Consider the following 13775-nt stretch of genomic DNA (forward strand, 5'->3'; position numbering starts at 1 on the left):
AGCTATGTTATAATGCCACTAGTGCTGCGTATGCTACTTCAAAGCAGTTATGGAAATGCCTTCTCCTTTGTCTATATGTGCATATGTATCCCAAAGCTTCTGTCACCACAGTCATCTCTGCGAAGGGTGGCACTTGAACAAATTAAGTTTGGGAATTCTTGCCACAGAACACTGAGAAAACAGTTTTTTCATAGAGAAAACTGACCATTGCTAATCAAAAGCCTTTCATGTCCAGTGTTGGTTCAGAGATTCAGCGATGTATCCTAGGGAAGGGTTAGTACACAGATACAGCAGTTCCAGCCAGAAAGAATGCCTGGGGGCAATGAGGGGAGGGGGCTCAGTGGTGTAGGTGAGCCACAGCTGGGAAGCTTATACTGATGCTGCTGAACTTGCATTTTTTTCTGAGGATTTACAGCCTTGAAGGCTGTAAATACAGCAAAATGTATTTGTTCATTACATGTTCTTTTTGTCATATCCCCTTAATTTTACCATGGCTGGCCACAATGCCTGTTGTAAGGTTCTCCCAAATATCCCCTTATGTAATCCCTTTTTTGTTAGCTAGCGCTAATAATGCCTTACTTTAATTATTTGGTCTGGAATTGTCCGCACAAATTGTGTTCTTTAATCCTTACAAGCTTTCTTTTTTTAAACCAAATTCTTTTGGAAAATGTTGACTGAAGCCATGAGGTGTTTCCAAGGAAAGGGCTGGGGAAATGTGTTGCTTTGCTCACATTTTCAATTTTTCAATTGTCAAGGGCTTTTCTTTGAAATGCTCTGGTGTCACAGCACCCTCGAGCAGAAGCTCAAATCTTTGTTTCATGGACAGGTACCCTACCTTTCAAATGAAAAGCCATGAAAACAAGTTTCCAAGCCCTCATAAAGGCTTTGCAGTTTGCACATCTCACATACATAGCAATTTAACAGCTGAAAATATCTGGGGATTCCATCCTAACTGAACATGTTTGAACCTTCCTCATCTCTGAGAAGCTGAGTTGATCTCATCATTTCTCCATTGTTCACACATGCCCTGGCCAACATCTGTGGTGGGCCCTTGCCGTGGTGAAACCAGAAGCTGGCGGGGGGAGAAGGGGTGGCAGCTGGAGGAAGGGACGGATTGCTGAACGGATTGAAGGAGTAGAGGGAGATGGAGGGAAGTGAGTGGGTCAGACAACAAAAGGCCGTGATCCAGCTGAGCAGGTGTGAGAGTAGGTGAGCAGAAGGGAGGACACTGGGAGCTGAGGGAAAGAGGGGACAGGAGGTGCCCCAGCTTAACTGGCTAAGACTGGAGGAAGGGTGCAGGTGAGCTAGAAAGGCCATGCCAGGAGAGAGGATGGGACCTCAACTAGTCTACCTGCTTTGGGGAGTAGGGTTATGCTATTTTGTTTGTAAAATGTTGTATTTGAGAGCACTGAGAGGTGGACATGACTATAGAATGAGGATAATTATTTTAGTAGAAATACAGCGCATTTGTGTGGGGCTATCACCATGCTTTCACATGTGAGTGCAGTACCTTAAGATAGTTTGAGGCAATATAAAACAGAGATTTTAAATGCATCAACAAAAAAAGATGAGCAAACTATGTACGTTTTAAGTCACTTGCCGAGGCGATCAGCTCTGGTGCAGGCACATTCTGCGGCGGAGCCAGAGGTTGGGGTGTACAGGGGGGGTTTCCTGAGCCAGGGAAACCCCAGGAGTGCGCAGAGACCCATCAGGAGCCAGCAGCGCTCATGAGGGAGAGCAGCTGACGAGGCGTGGGCGGGGCCAGGAGTAACGGCGGCCATGCCCCGCTCCCACAAAAGGCAGCCCTAGGGAGCGCGGCGAGCAGGGCGTGGCGCGGCAGTTCACGCGGGAAGGCGCGCGAGGAGGGCGCCTCTTTGAAGGAGGAGCATTCCACTGGCCGAGTGGAGAGACTTGAAGCCCACATAACCCAGCAACCGGGCACCGTTCTGTGCAGGCCAAGGGCACTCATCCTACCTGACCCTCAAGGCAGAATGGCGGCCACTCGTCTGAGAGCAAAGACTGCAGCTCCGGCTGGGGGGTCTGCACCATCTACCCCAGCGGTGGCCGATGCCTCCACCCAGATGGAGCTGCTGAAGGGAGAGGCTGCAGTGCAGACCTCAGACTGCAGGAAGTGCCTAGACCTTTCTCCTGGGGCAGGGACAGGCGGCAGACCTGCCTGCAAAAGGTGTGCCCCGGTGGAAGACCTCCTGCAGCTAGTGCCTGAGCTGCAGGAGGCAGTGAGAAGGCTGCATAACATCAGGGAGGCTGAGAAGGAGTTAGCTGGTTCCAAGCGCAGTCTGCAGTGGACCCACAGCCCACGGCCAAATAGCCAAAAACTCCCCCACCGGCACACACAGAAGGGAGGGGGGCCAGTAATGCAGAAGAATGGAAGCTTGCAATGGCAGGGACCTGCAGGAGGAAGAGACTTCCCCCGAAGCCTGAGGTGCCCTTGCAGAATCGCTTCACTGCTCTGCAGACTGAAGAAGAAAGACCTGTCACATCAGGAGAGACGCTGGAGCTGAGTAAGGCAGCCCGATCTGCTCCTCATATAACAACCAGTGCAACCAAGAAAAGGCAACGGTTGATAGCAGTAGGCGACTCTCTTCTGACCGGTACGGAGGCACCCATCTGCTGACCTGATGCACTCTCTAGAGAGGTGTGCTGCCTACTGGGGGCTCGTATCAGGGATGTCACCAAGAGACTACCAAGCCTCATACGGTCCACCGACTATTATCCACTGCTGTTGTTTCATGTGGGCACCAGTGATACAGCCAGGAGCAGTCTGAGGAGTATCAAGAAGGACTACAGAGCCCTGGGAGCATCAGTAAGGGACTCTGAAGCGCAGGTAGTTTTTTCATCAATCCTCCCAGTCAAAGGGAAGGGGTTTGAAAGGGCCAGTCAAATCTGGCAAATCAACAAATGGTTATGGTACTGGTGCCACAGCCAGGGGTTTGGCTACTTAGACCATGGGACTTGCTTTGAGAAACCTGGTCTACTTGGGGCTGACGGGGTCCATCTGTCAGAGAAGGGGAAGAGCATCTTTGGTCATAGTCTTGCCAAGCTGGTGAAGAGGGGTTTAAACTAAAGTTGCTGGGGGAGAGGAATCTCAATCCATCCCACTCTTACCAGTTTGATGCCAGTGCCAGCAATAGATGCCCAGAGCCTGGAGAGGGATCACAGTTCAGCAGGAGAGCACCGGAAGAGCAGCACAAAGGGTTTCCAGCCAATCCAGCCAGTAAGGCAGCTTCATTGGGGGCCCAACTTAAATGCCTCTATGCAAACGCACGTAGCATGGGGAATAAACAAGAGGAGTTGAGAGACGTGCGCATGCCTGCAGGGCTATGATCTTATTGGCATCACGGAGATGTGGTGAGATGGCTTCTATGACTGGAGTGTTGGAATGGAAAGATACAGGCTCTTCAGGAAGGACAGGCAGGGGAGGTGAGGAGGAGGTGTCATTCTCTATGTCAATGACCAGCTGGAGTGCGTGGAGCTTTGCCTGGGGATGGATGAGGAGCCGACCGAGAGCCTGTGGGTCAGGATGAAAGGGAGGGCAGGGACAGGGGACATTGTAGTGGGGGTCTGCTACAGGCCACCCAACCAGGAAGACAGAGCAGATGAGGCCCTCTATAGACAGATAGGAGCAGCCTCACGTTCACAAGCCCTGGTCCTCATGGGGGACTTCAGCCACCTCGATAACTGTTGGAGGGACAACACAGTAGGGCATAAGCAATCCAGGGGGTTCCTGGAATGCATTGATGACAACTTCCTTCTCCAAGTTATGGAGGAGCCAACGAGGAGAGGTGCTATGCTGGACCTTGTTCTTACCAACAAGGAGGGGCTGGTGGGGAATGTGAAGTTCAAGGGCAGCCTTGGCTGCAGTGACCATGAAATGGTGGAGTTCAAGATCCTTAGGGCAGCGAGGAGGGTGCATAGCAAGTTCAATACCCTGGCCTTCAGGAGAGCAGACTTTGGCCTCTTCAGGGATCTGCTTGGCAGAGTACCATGGGATAAAGCCCTGGAGAGAAGAGGGGCCCAAGAAAGCTGGTTAGTGTTCAAGGATCACCTCCTCCAAGCTCAGGAGTGATGCATCCCAACAAAGAGGAAGTCAGGCAAAAATGCCAGAAGGCCTGCATGGATGAACAAGGAGCTCCTGGACAAACTCAGACACAAAAAGGAAGCCTACAGAGGGTGGAAGCAAGCACAAGTAGCCTGGGAGGAATACAGAGAAATTGTCTGAGCAGCCAGGGATCAGGTTAAGAAAGCCAAAGCCCTGACAGAATTAAATCTGGCCAGGGATGTCAAGGACAGCAAGAAAAGCTTCTGTAGGTATGTCGGTGATAAAAGGAAGACTAGGGAAAATGTGGGCCCTCTCCGGAAGGAAACGGGAGACCTGGTTACCCAGGACATGGAGAAGGCTGAGGTACTCAATGACTTTTTTGCCTCGGTCTTCACTGGCAAGTGCTCCAGCCACACCGCCCAAGTCACAGAAGGCAAAGGCAGGGACTGTGAGAATGAAGAACCGCCCGCTGTAGGAAAAGATCGGGTTTGAGACCATCTAAGGAACCTGAAGGCGCACAAGTCCATGGGACCTGATGAGATGCATCCACGGGTCCTGAGGGAACTGGTGGGTGAAGTGGCTGAGCCACTACCCATCATATTTGAGAAGTCGTGGCAGTCCAGGGAAGTTCCCACTGACTAGAAAAGGGGAAACGTAACCCCCATTTTTAGAAAAGGAAAAAAGGAAGACCCAGAGAACTACAGGCCAGTCATTCTCACCTCTGTGCCCGGCAAGATCATGGAGCGGATCCTCCTGGAAACTATGCTAAGGCACGTGGAAAATAAGGAGGTGACTGGTGACAGCCAACACGGCTTCACTAAGGGCAAATCGTGCCTGACAAATTTAGTGGCCTTTTACGACGGGGTTACAGCGTTGGTGGATAGGGGAAGAGCAACGGACATCATCTACCTGGACTTGTGCAAAGCATTTGACACTGTCCTGCACGACATCCTTGTCTCTAAATTGGAGAGACATGGATTTGATGGATGGCCCACTCGGTGGATAAGGAATTGGCTGGATGGTCACACTCAAAGAGTTGCGGTCAATGGCTCGATGTCTGAGTGGAGAGCAGTGGTAGGTGGCGTTCCTCAGGGGTCGGTATTGGGACTGATGCCGTTTAACATCTTTGTTGGCAACATGGACAGTGGGATTGAGTGCACCCTCAGCAAGTTTGCTGACGACACCAAGCTGTGTGGTGCGGTCGACACGCTGGAGGGAAGGGATGCCATCCAGAGGGGCATTGACAGGCTTGAGAGGTGGGCCTGTGCGAACCTCATGAAGTTCAACAAGGCCAAGTGCAAGGTCCTGCACATGGGTTGGGGCAATCCCAAGCACAAATACAGGCTGGGAAGAGAATGGATTGAGAGCAGCCCTGCGGAGAAGGACTTGGGGGTATTAATGGATGAAAAACTGAGTATGACCCGGCAATGTGCGCTCGCAGCCCAGAAAGCCAACCGTATCCTGGGCTGCATCAAAAGAATTGCAGCTAGCAGGTCGAGGGAGGTGATTGTCCCCCTCTACTCTGCTCTCGTGAGACTGCACCTGGAGTACTGTGTTCAGCTCTGGGGCCCCCAGCATAAGAAAGACATGGACCTGCTCAAGTGGGTCCAGAGGAGGGCCACGAAGATGATCAGAGGGCTGGAGCAGCTCCCCTGTGAGGGCAGGCTGAGAGACTTCAGGTTGTTTAGCCTGGAGAAGAGAAGGCTCCAGGGAGACCTTATAGCGGCCTTCCAGTACTTAAAGGGGGCCTACAGGAAAGATGGGGAGGGACTCTTTATCGGAGAGTATAGTGATAGGATGAGGGGTAACAGTTTTAAACTGAAAGAGGGTGGATTTAGATTAGATGTAAGGAAGAAGTTCTTTACTGTGAGGGTGGTGAGGCACTGGAACAGGTTGCCCAGAGAGACTGTGGATGCCCCCTCCCTGGAAGCGTTCAAGGCCAGGTTGGATGGGGCTTTGAGCAACCTGGTCTAGTGGAAGGTGTCCCTGCCCATGGCAGGAGAGTTGGAACGAGATGATCTTTAAGGTCCCTTCCAACCCAAACCATTCTACGATTCTATGATTCTATGATTCTGTGATCCTGTGATTCTATGATTCTATGATACAGAATGCTCACATGGGTAAGTCTGCTTTCATTCTACAAAAAAAGAAGCAACATGGCTTTGAGGGATAAAAAATGTAATATGTCTTTCCCTGTTACTATTTTCCGAGGTTTAATGACATTTTGAAGTACATGGATAGGTATAAATTTGATTTATTTTGGAACATCTGATACCACATCCATCCAGTAAACTATAAAATCCAGCTGTCCAAGTAAATACTCTATGTCAAATTAATAACTTTTACCCTAATTTGGCTGAACCTCTTGGGTGTTTGTTTTTTTTTTAAATATGTGTGTATATATGGATATATAAATATACACTTACACATGTGCATATATATATATTTATATAAAGGAATATCTACAGACTTAGACTGTTTAACTATTGCCAAGATCATTCCATAATGTTTAAGTATCAAATTAATAAAACAATAACAGAGATGTCAGTGGTACAGTTAAAAAAGCAACATGATCTATGATCTATAAATAAAACTATGCAATCTCACAGCATATACTATGGCAAATATTTTTGCATTTGTTTATATGGGATGGGAACTGGAGTGGAAACAATGAGATGAAAATTGTGTTCTGAGTAGTCCCAGAAGGAATACCTCTGCTTGGTCAAATGGCAGCGGATTGCTTCTGGCATCCGTGGGAAGATGTCATTCGTGTCATCACACAGTGGCCTAGACTGTTCTTTTATGCTTTCCCATTATTTGTTCTCCTTTCTACATGCTTCAGTACATTCTGGCAGTGGACATTTTTTGGTTTGCTTTTTGGAAGACAGAGATGTGAACTAACAAATAGATTGACAATTATATTATAAGCTAATACAGACTTACAGAATAATAAGCTGATACAGATAAGCTATTTCAGGGAGTTATAAGCACATTTTTAATATTAAAAATTTGCATTAACAGCTTGAATGCTGTTCTGCATTTTCATAAAGAAGAGTTTTTCACAGCTCTGTGCAAATTTTTTGCACCTAGCAGTTTAAAATTGAGCAGTAATGTTTGCAACCAGATAGCCTTTTGGCTTACATATTACTCTGCAGACATCTATACGCATATGGAAGTAAAGGCTTTACCAGCCCGTAGATTTTGTGTGCATTCCCTTTTCTTCGTAGCATGACTGTTATTTTTTTAAGATTTTGGCAGGTTTTTTTTCTGGTTCATTATTAGGTGAGGGTCCATTTCTCCTTGCTCTTTCCTTCTGTATCCCACCTTTGTGTTGACAGAATACCTAGAATTAGTTGTACTTCCCCCAGGGACTTCAGGAGGCCTGTGTGACATGGCATCTGGGATGGATTGCCTGAATACCCAGCAACCATGCAGCATTCTCCAGTTTAGTTTTATTCCCAGAATGCTTCCTGGTGTTCAGCAAAGACCTGGAAATTGGCATTCATGTCAGCGTGGTTTTGGCATTTTAGACTTGGAAAATCAGATCTAAAATTAAAAACTGAAATCCCAGGTTGTTTTTTTTAAGTACATCAAAACTAACTCTTTATTCTAGAAGCAGCAGTCAGGGGTTCCACGGTCATTGTAACGATAGAACAAACAGCATGTTTTATTTCTTCTTCTTTCCCTGCATTAATACCACTGAAATGCCTATATCAGGAACACTCCCTAAAATTTTCGTAACTAATCCTCATCCCTTGGCTTATGGGCTATGTTCTTTCAGAATAATGTCCCTCTCTCCAAATACTTTGTGTTTCCCAAACGTTAGCAAATAGTATATTCTATATAACATCTCTTCCTTCAGAGCTGCCACTTTTGTTAATCTTGTCTGAAGCTGGAATATTACAAATTCTTTGATGTGAATTGCAAACTATATATCATAGAATGTGCCATCAAAGTAGATGATACGGGATTTTCCCTTATTAAAAGATTTTAAAATATGGTTTTTATTTCTTTTTCTTTAGATTTTTTAGGTTAATGTTTTTTTCCATTTGATGGGCACCATGAAAATTATTAGTATTCTGCTCTGATACAGTCAGGGGAGCTAATCAGTTTTAATCTTAAAATAACATTTTTGTCCTCCAAGCACATTCATAGTTATGCTCAATCACATGCTGTGAACATACGAACAAAGCGATCCCACATAGATCTTTATGGCCTCCTTATCATAGGTGGTGAGTATTTATAGCAGGGTATGACATGAAAGCATGTAAAAATCTATTTCTCAGTCAAAACACTATTTCCTAGCCTGTTAATTTAATGCTGTGCGTGCTTCCAGCAGGCATTTCTGTGCGCTTCCAGACGCTGGCTCTGGCAGCGTGATGGGAAGAATGTGCCTGTGTATTGTCATAAGAAATGTGGAGGCACCCACTCCAGGACACTTGGGTTTTTTTAAAGGATGCTTCATACAGGGTAAAAACTGTTTCTCAGGAGCTCTTTTTATTAAATCCTGAGAAGTTTGGTTATTAAAGCTTTAACAGTAGCCAGAGACATATATCTCTTTAAAGACAGTGAAATTGTCCCAGTCTTGTCTTCCATTTGAAGGCAGAATTGTATTCCAAAGAAAATATACCTTGATACCTTTCCTAGTGTTTCAGGGCCTGAGATAAAATGAACTTTGTTTCCTCTCAGCTTTAGTCATCATTGGGCTGTAGAGTGCCAGAAACACTGGAGCTCTACATACTTTCGAACATCTTTTGGCAATGCCTCTCTTTCTCCACTGGATTTAAAATATGCATAAAATGTTATATATTTTCTTCTCGATGACATAGTCTTCCAGTGCTTCCAAAGAATACAAGTTCCCTAAGCCCCACATGAGCCCCTGGTGCACACTGCTGGACCCCTGTAAGCCCTGTGCCCATCCTTCCCTCTTCATACACTTTGGCAGCTGGGCACTGAGCAGAGGTCTTTGCTCAGTTGGCCACAGTGAATCTCAGATACTTTAAAGTCTATGTTTTCTTTTTATGTTTTTGAGTTTAGGAAATGGTGGTTTCCTAGAGAGCAGATCACATTTCATGCGGTGTCCCCTGCCAAAAATAACCATTGTCTTGCTTTCATTAAGACTTTTGGTCATTAAGACTGGTCATAGTTGCAGATTTCGTGTGCAAATACAGCCAGATACCAAAGCTCTGTCTGAGACAGCTGATTTCTTCGTCTTAAAGCTGGTTATGAAGATTGCATCTGCTTTGTGTTTAACTTTTATTAAGGTCTTTGATATTTGTGTTTTAAAAATAGAGGGTTTCCTTGATACCTTTTCACTTTTGGTTTAGAACTGGTGATGCTTGGCCTTTATGTCTGATGGTTGCCCTATTTGTTCTTTACCAGAAAATTTTTGTTAGGGTAAGGGCAAATGGAGCTCAAATAAGCATTGTAACAGAAAACAAGATTAGTTCAGTCTGCGATGCTTTGCCACGTAATTCTCATTTTGAAAGTAGTCCGGAATTCACAAGTGTACAGGAGCAACCTTTATCAGGCCAACCTTTGCACAGGCTGTCTCTTCCTTCCTTCCTTCCTTATTAGATAAGGACATGCACTCTCACTCACAGAGAGAGGATCATAATTGTTTTCCCTCACACAGATACTCTCACAAAGCATTATAGAAATGACATTAACAGCATGCTGAAATGCAACCACACGTGGGATTTTTTTATCCTGACAATGAATTATCACTCTCTGCAGCAGGAAGAAGACAATTTGCCTCCAGGTACTGGTGAAAACCTTTAGGGAACCTTTAATAAAAGTCTTTAGAGAACCTTGAATGGCTACCTACAGCAGAGAGGATTTCCGGCTCGCTTCATCTGAAAGATTGATCTCTCTAGGTGTGTGCAGACATAGTCTAAAGCTATGCAGACCTCATTTTTTGTACCTCAGCAAGCGTTGTGCCTTCAAGAAATGTAAAATGATAGTTCCAAAGTCAGCAATTGGTCTCAAACCTCATGCTACAATACCTCAGCTCTATCTTTTGCCTTCCACCTGCATTACGTGTCATTTCAAACTGAATTGTGGAGAATTTGACAGTGAGCATCGCTGGCAAGTCTCTCCCCGTCTGCGGTTGGGACTGCATTGGTTGAGTTGTTTCACCTGGTCTCCACTGGCTCCCTGAGGTTTTTTCTACCCCCACAAAATTCAGCAAAATAAAGTGTTTGTGGCAAGTGGGGGTTGCCAAAGTAGCAGATTAGCATAAATTACCAAAATAGCAAACAACACTGCTGACAAAACAATGTGTCCTGAAAATCTATTCCCTTTACGGGCAGAAGAGTGATTTTATTTGAAGGGGGAGAAGGGTTTTTTTATTTTTCAGCAGCAGGTGATTTGGTTTCTTTTTTTTTTCTACTTACAAAGCAGTTTTCAGCATTGCAGACATTCATTTTACATTACTCAAAAGGGATGCCGATAGCTTGTCTCCGAAATCTGAAATAATCAATGCCTTTAAAGTCAGTAGTCTTTTTCCTGGCCCACATGGAAGCTTTGACTGTTTCACACAAATGACTGCATTTTCAACTCAAACTTCATTTTTCAAACTTATAAGTTTTACCCAAGGTCCTCAATGCTCTGGGCCTGTCATGCTGAGGTATGAGAAACCGCGAAGACTATCATGTTGATGTGCTTGAGTGTGTAGGTAAGGTTGCGGTGTGTCTGTGGGATGTATAAGGCTCTCAGCTTGAGATGGTTTCAGATCTTCCACCTCCTGGCTGTCAGTCCAGTAGCTCAACATCACTTGAGTAGTTAGAAACAATTGCTTCTGTGGGGCAGCAGGTATCACAGGGGCACCTGCATGGGGCAAGGGATGTCAACCCTTTCTTAATGCCTCTGTTCTCTGCAGTACTTTTTGCTTCTAAGTCAGGATGAAGCCACCAGAAGCAGGCAGGAGACGGTGATAACTAGTTAGGAGGGGTGAGACTGAGACTGAAAGTGGGAATGATGGACGCAGACTAGCAGACTGCCAGAAAGCTTCGTTGTGTTCATAGTGTAAGATCCTCAGCTGGAGCTCCTGTGGCCATTGAGAACAGTATCTGTCACAGTACCTCTACTTCAGCATCTTGATTTGCTTTTTTCTTGCAAGGCAGGATTTAGTGTGGACACCAAGGGCATGGCACTGGATTTGAAAGTCTGTAAAACACACTGGATATTGTCCATGCATGATGAAATTCTTCCAGTCTCCTGTGGAAATGTTGCATCACATTGTTTAGCCATGTTGTCCTTTCAAATGAATGAATTAACTGTATAGAAAAGAATGAGGTGAAGCTTTTAATGCTATTTGAGATGGGGTTGTCCTGATGTAAAACGGTCTGTTATTAGAATCTGTGACGTGTAAGTAGATTGTATTAAGTAACCTATAGACGATTCTCTCTACTTGTGTGTGAACTACTACAAATGAATGAATAATACTTATGTGGACATGCTCTAAACTAGTTGATATGGCACTAAGTGGAAGCATAGTCATTCTTTCTTGTGTTATCTGAAAAATCCAAACTGTTAATACAAGTTTCCTTTTCCTGTTGTTTTGTTTCACTATGAGAAGAGCTTGACAGATCATTTCTTAACTGATGCATCCCCCAAGGCCGTGATATGCTGATGCTCTAAGGTCCACACTTTCTACTAGTTTACGTATGTTAGATTTCCTAATGGAATTTATTAGTCAGTTTCTGGTTGTAAAGTCCTGCATTAAATGGGATTTGGTTGCTCGAGAATTGTTATTTTCTTGGTACAGTGGTGAAGCAGTTTGCTAGCAGTCTTTTATAGGGCATACAGTTACATCAACATTTTAATTTAAAATTAAGAGTGATGCAGTTGCTGCATTCAATCATGAAATTTATATGCAGTATTGTTTTTTAATTGGTAGTTAGAAATTCGTACATATAAATACATTGGTAACCATTTTTTAGATTAAATTTAGTGGGAAATTGTGGGTAATGGTAGTATGGATCTGCTATTTTAAGAAACTAGTGAACTCCCTTTATACATGATAGAACAGCAGGTCTCAGAGGTTATGTCTTGCCCAAGGAGTGATGTTCTCCATGGAGCACTCCAGCCCTCATCTTCCTGCCATTCCTTCTGAGGGACGTCCAAGGAGAGCCATCACTCCCGCACTGTCCAGGCACCCACGTTTCCTTCTGTTGAGCAGACTCCAAGAGTGGAGACGCCAGGTCTCATCCTGATGTGGCACCAGGATCCAACCTGGCTAAGCACTTGTCCCAGGCGTTTGACAACATAGAAATGGACCAGCTAACACAAGAGTCAATGAGGACAGTAATGCTTGACAAAGCCCTTTTTGTCCTGGAAGCCCCCCTGGTGCAGTCACGGTGGGGTCGACAACATGCTCCCCAAAATATTGTTCATGGATACACCAGTATTATTCTCTGTTATTCAAAGGGTACTCTCTTTGTCTGTTTTTTTACTGGAAAAGATGATGCACAAGCTTAATTTTAAAAAGCCTTCCTGAAAAAGTACCTTGTCAGTTTTTCCTATTTTTGTATGCATTCTGGTTATAGTAAGCAAAAGCAAATGCAGTAATTCTGGATGGAAGGAGTTACAAAGCATAGTTTTGACAGATCAATTTATTGTCCCACATTGTTTGCTCAGCTATCGATGTTCTGATAATTGCTGCCATATACGTATTTTGAGGTGGTATGGAAAACAAGTAAGATTTTGTTTTTCCTCGGATCCCATTGCTTCCCCATTTTAGAATGCTTTATTTGACTACATAAAAATTGCATTAAAAATTAGTCAAATATACTTTGGGGCTTTCTTTCCATCATAGTTTTGCTTTGAATAAATCAATATATTAAGGCAACTGTTCTGTATCTGATTGCTTCCATGGTTAAGTGTGCTTTATGGTTGATTTGAAAGATATTTTAATTTGATCTTTTAAGACTCTGTAGACTGTTTTCTGTAGAATCATTCTGTGAAGAAAGGGTTAATACTTCTATGTGCATTTACATCTAGGGCTTTGCTCTGTTGAAGAGCCTAGCGGATAGATGTAAAGTTCATGAAATAATCATGACAAGACACTATACATAAAGCAGACATAATGCTGTGGAAGCACAGCATCTCTTAAAGAGCAACTATGGCCTAGACTTGAAAATCATTACATGACTTTTTAGCCTTACTGCTTATATCCCCTTGATGAAAGTAAAATGTAATGTACTTTCTCTAATGGGCACTTAACTATCTGTAGTGCTCCTGAAATATGTCTGTAACTACTCAATGAAATGATTATTGATGAATCAGGTTAGATCACCATAAATAGTGCTACTGTCACCACTGTATGTCCATCGTAACATCTTAAGGGTTGCAAGCTTTCTCCAGGTGGAAGCATCTATAACCTGTATTACTTCCTAGAATTGTCACAGAATCATAGAGTAGTTGAGGTTGGCAGAGACCTCTGAAGGTCATCTGGTCCAGCTCTCCTGCTCAAGCAGGGCCACCTGGAGCAGGTTGCCCAGGACTATGTCCAGGTGGCTTTTGACTGTCTCCGAGGATGGAGGCTCCACAACCTCTCTCTGGGCAGCCTGCGCCAGTCATTCTCACAGTAAAAAAGTGTTTCCTGGTGTTCAGAAGGAACCTCCTCTGTTTCAGTTTGTGCCCATTGCCTCTGGTCCTGTCACTGAACACCACTGGAAAGATCCTGGCTTGGTCTTCTTTACACCCTCCCTTC

At 44.7% G+C, this 13775-nt stretch overlaps 1 protein-coding gene across 2 annotated transcripts in view; it reads left to right on the plus strand.

Moving 5' to 3' along the window:
- Positions 1-13775, plus strand: part of DIP2C (disco interacting protein 2 homolog C) — a 337937-nt gene that overhangs the window by 235401 nt on the left and 88761 nt on the right. The window lies entirely within an intron of this gene.

Source organism: Gymnogyps californianus, chromosome 2, assembly GCF_018139145.2.
Source record: "Gymnogyps californianus isolate 813 chromosome 2, ASM1813914v2, whole genome shotgun sequence".
In the NCBI taxonomy this organism is placed as follows: domain Eukaryota; kingdom Metazoa; phylum Chordata; class Aves; order Accipitriformes; family Cathartidae; genus Gymnogyps; species Gymnogyps californianus.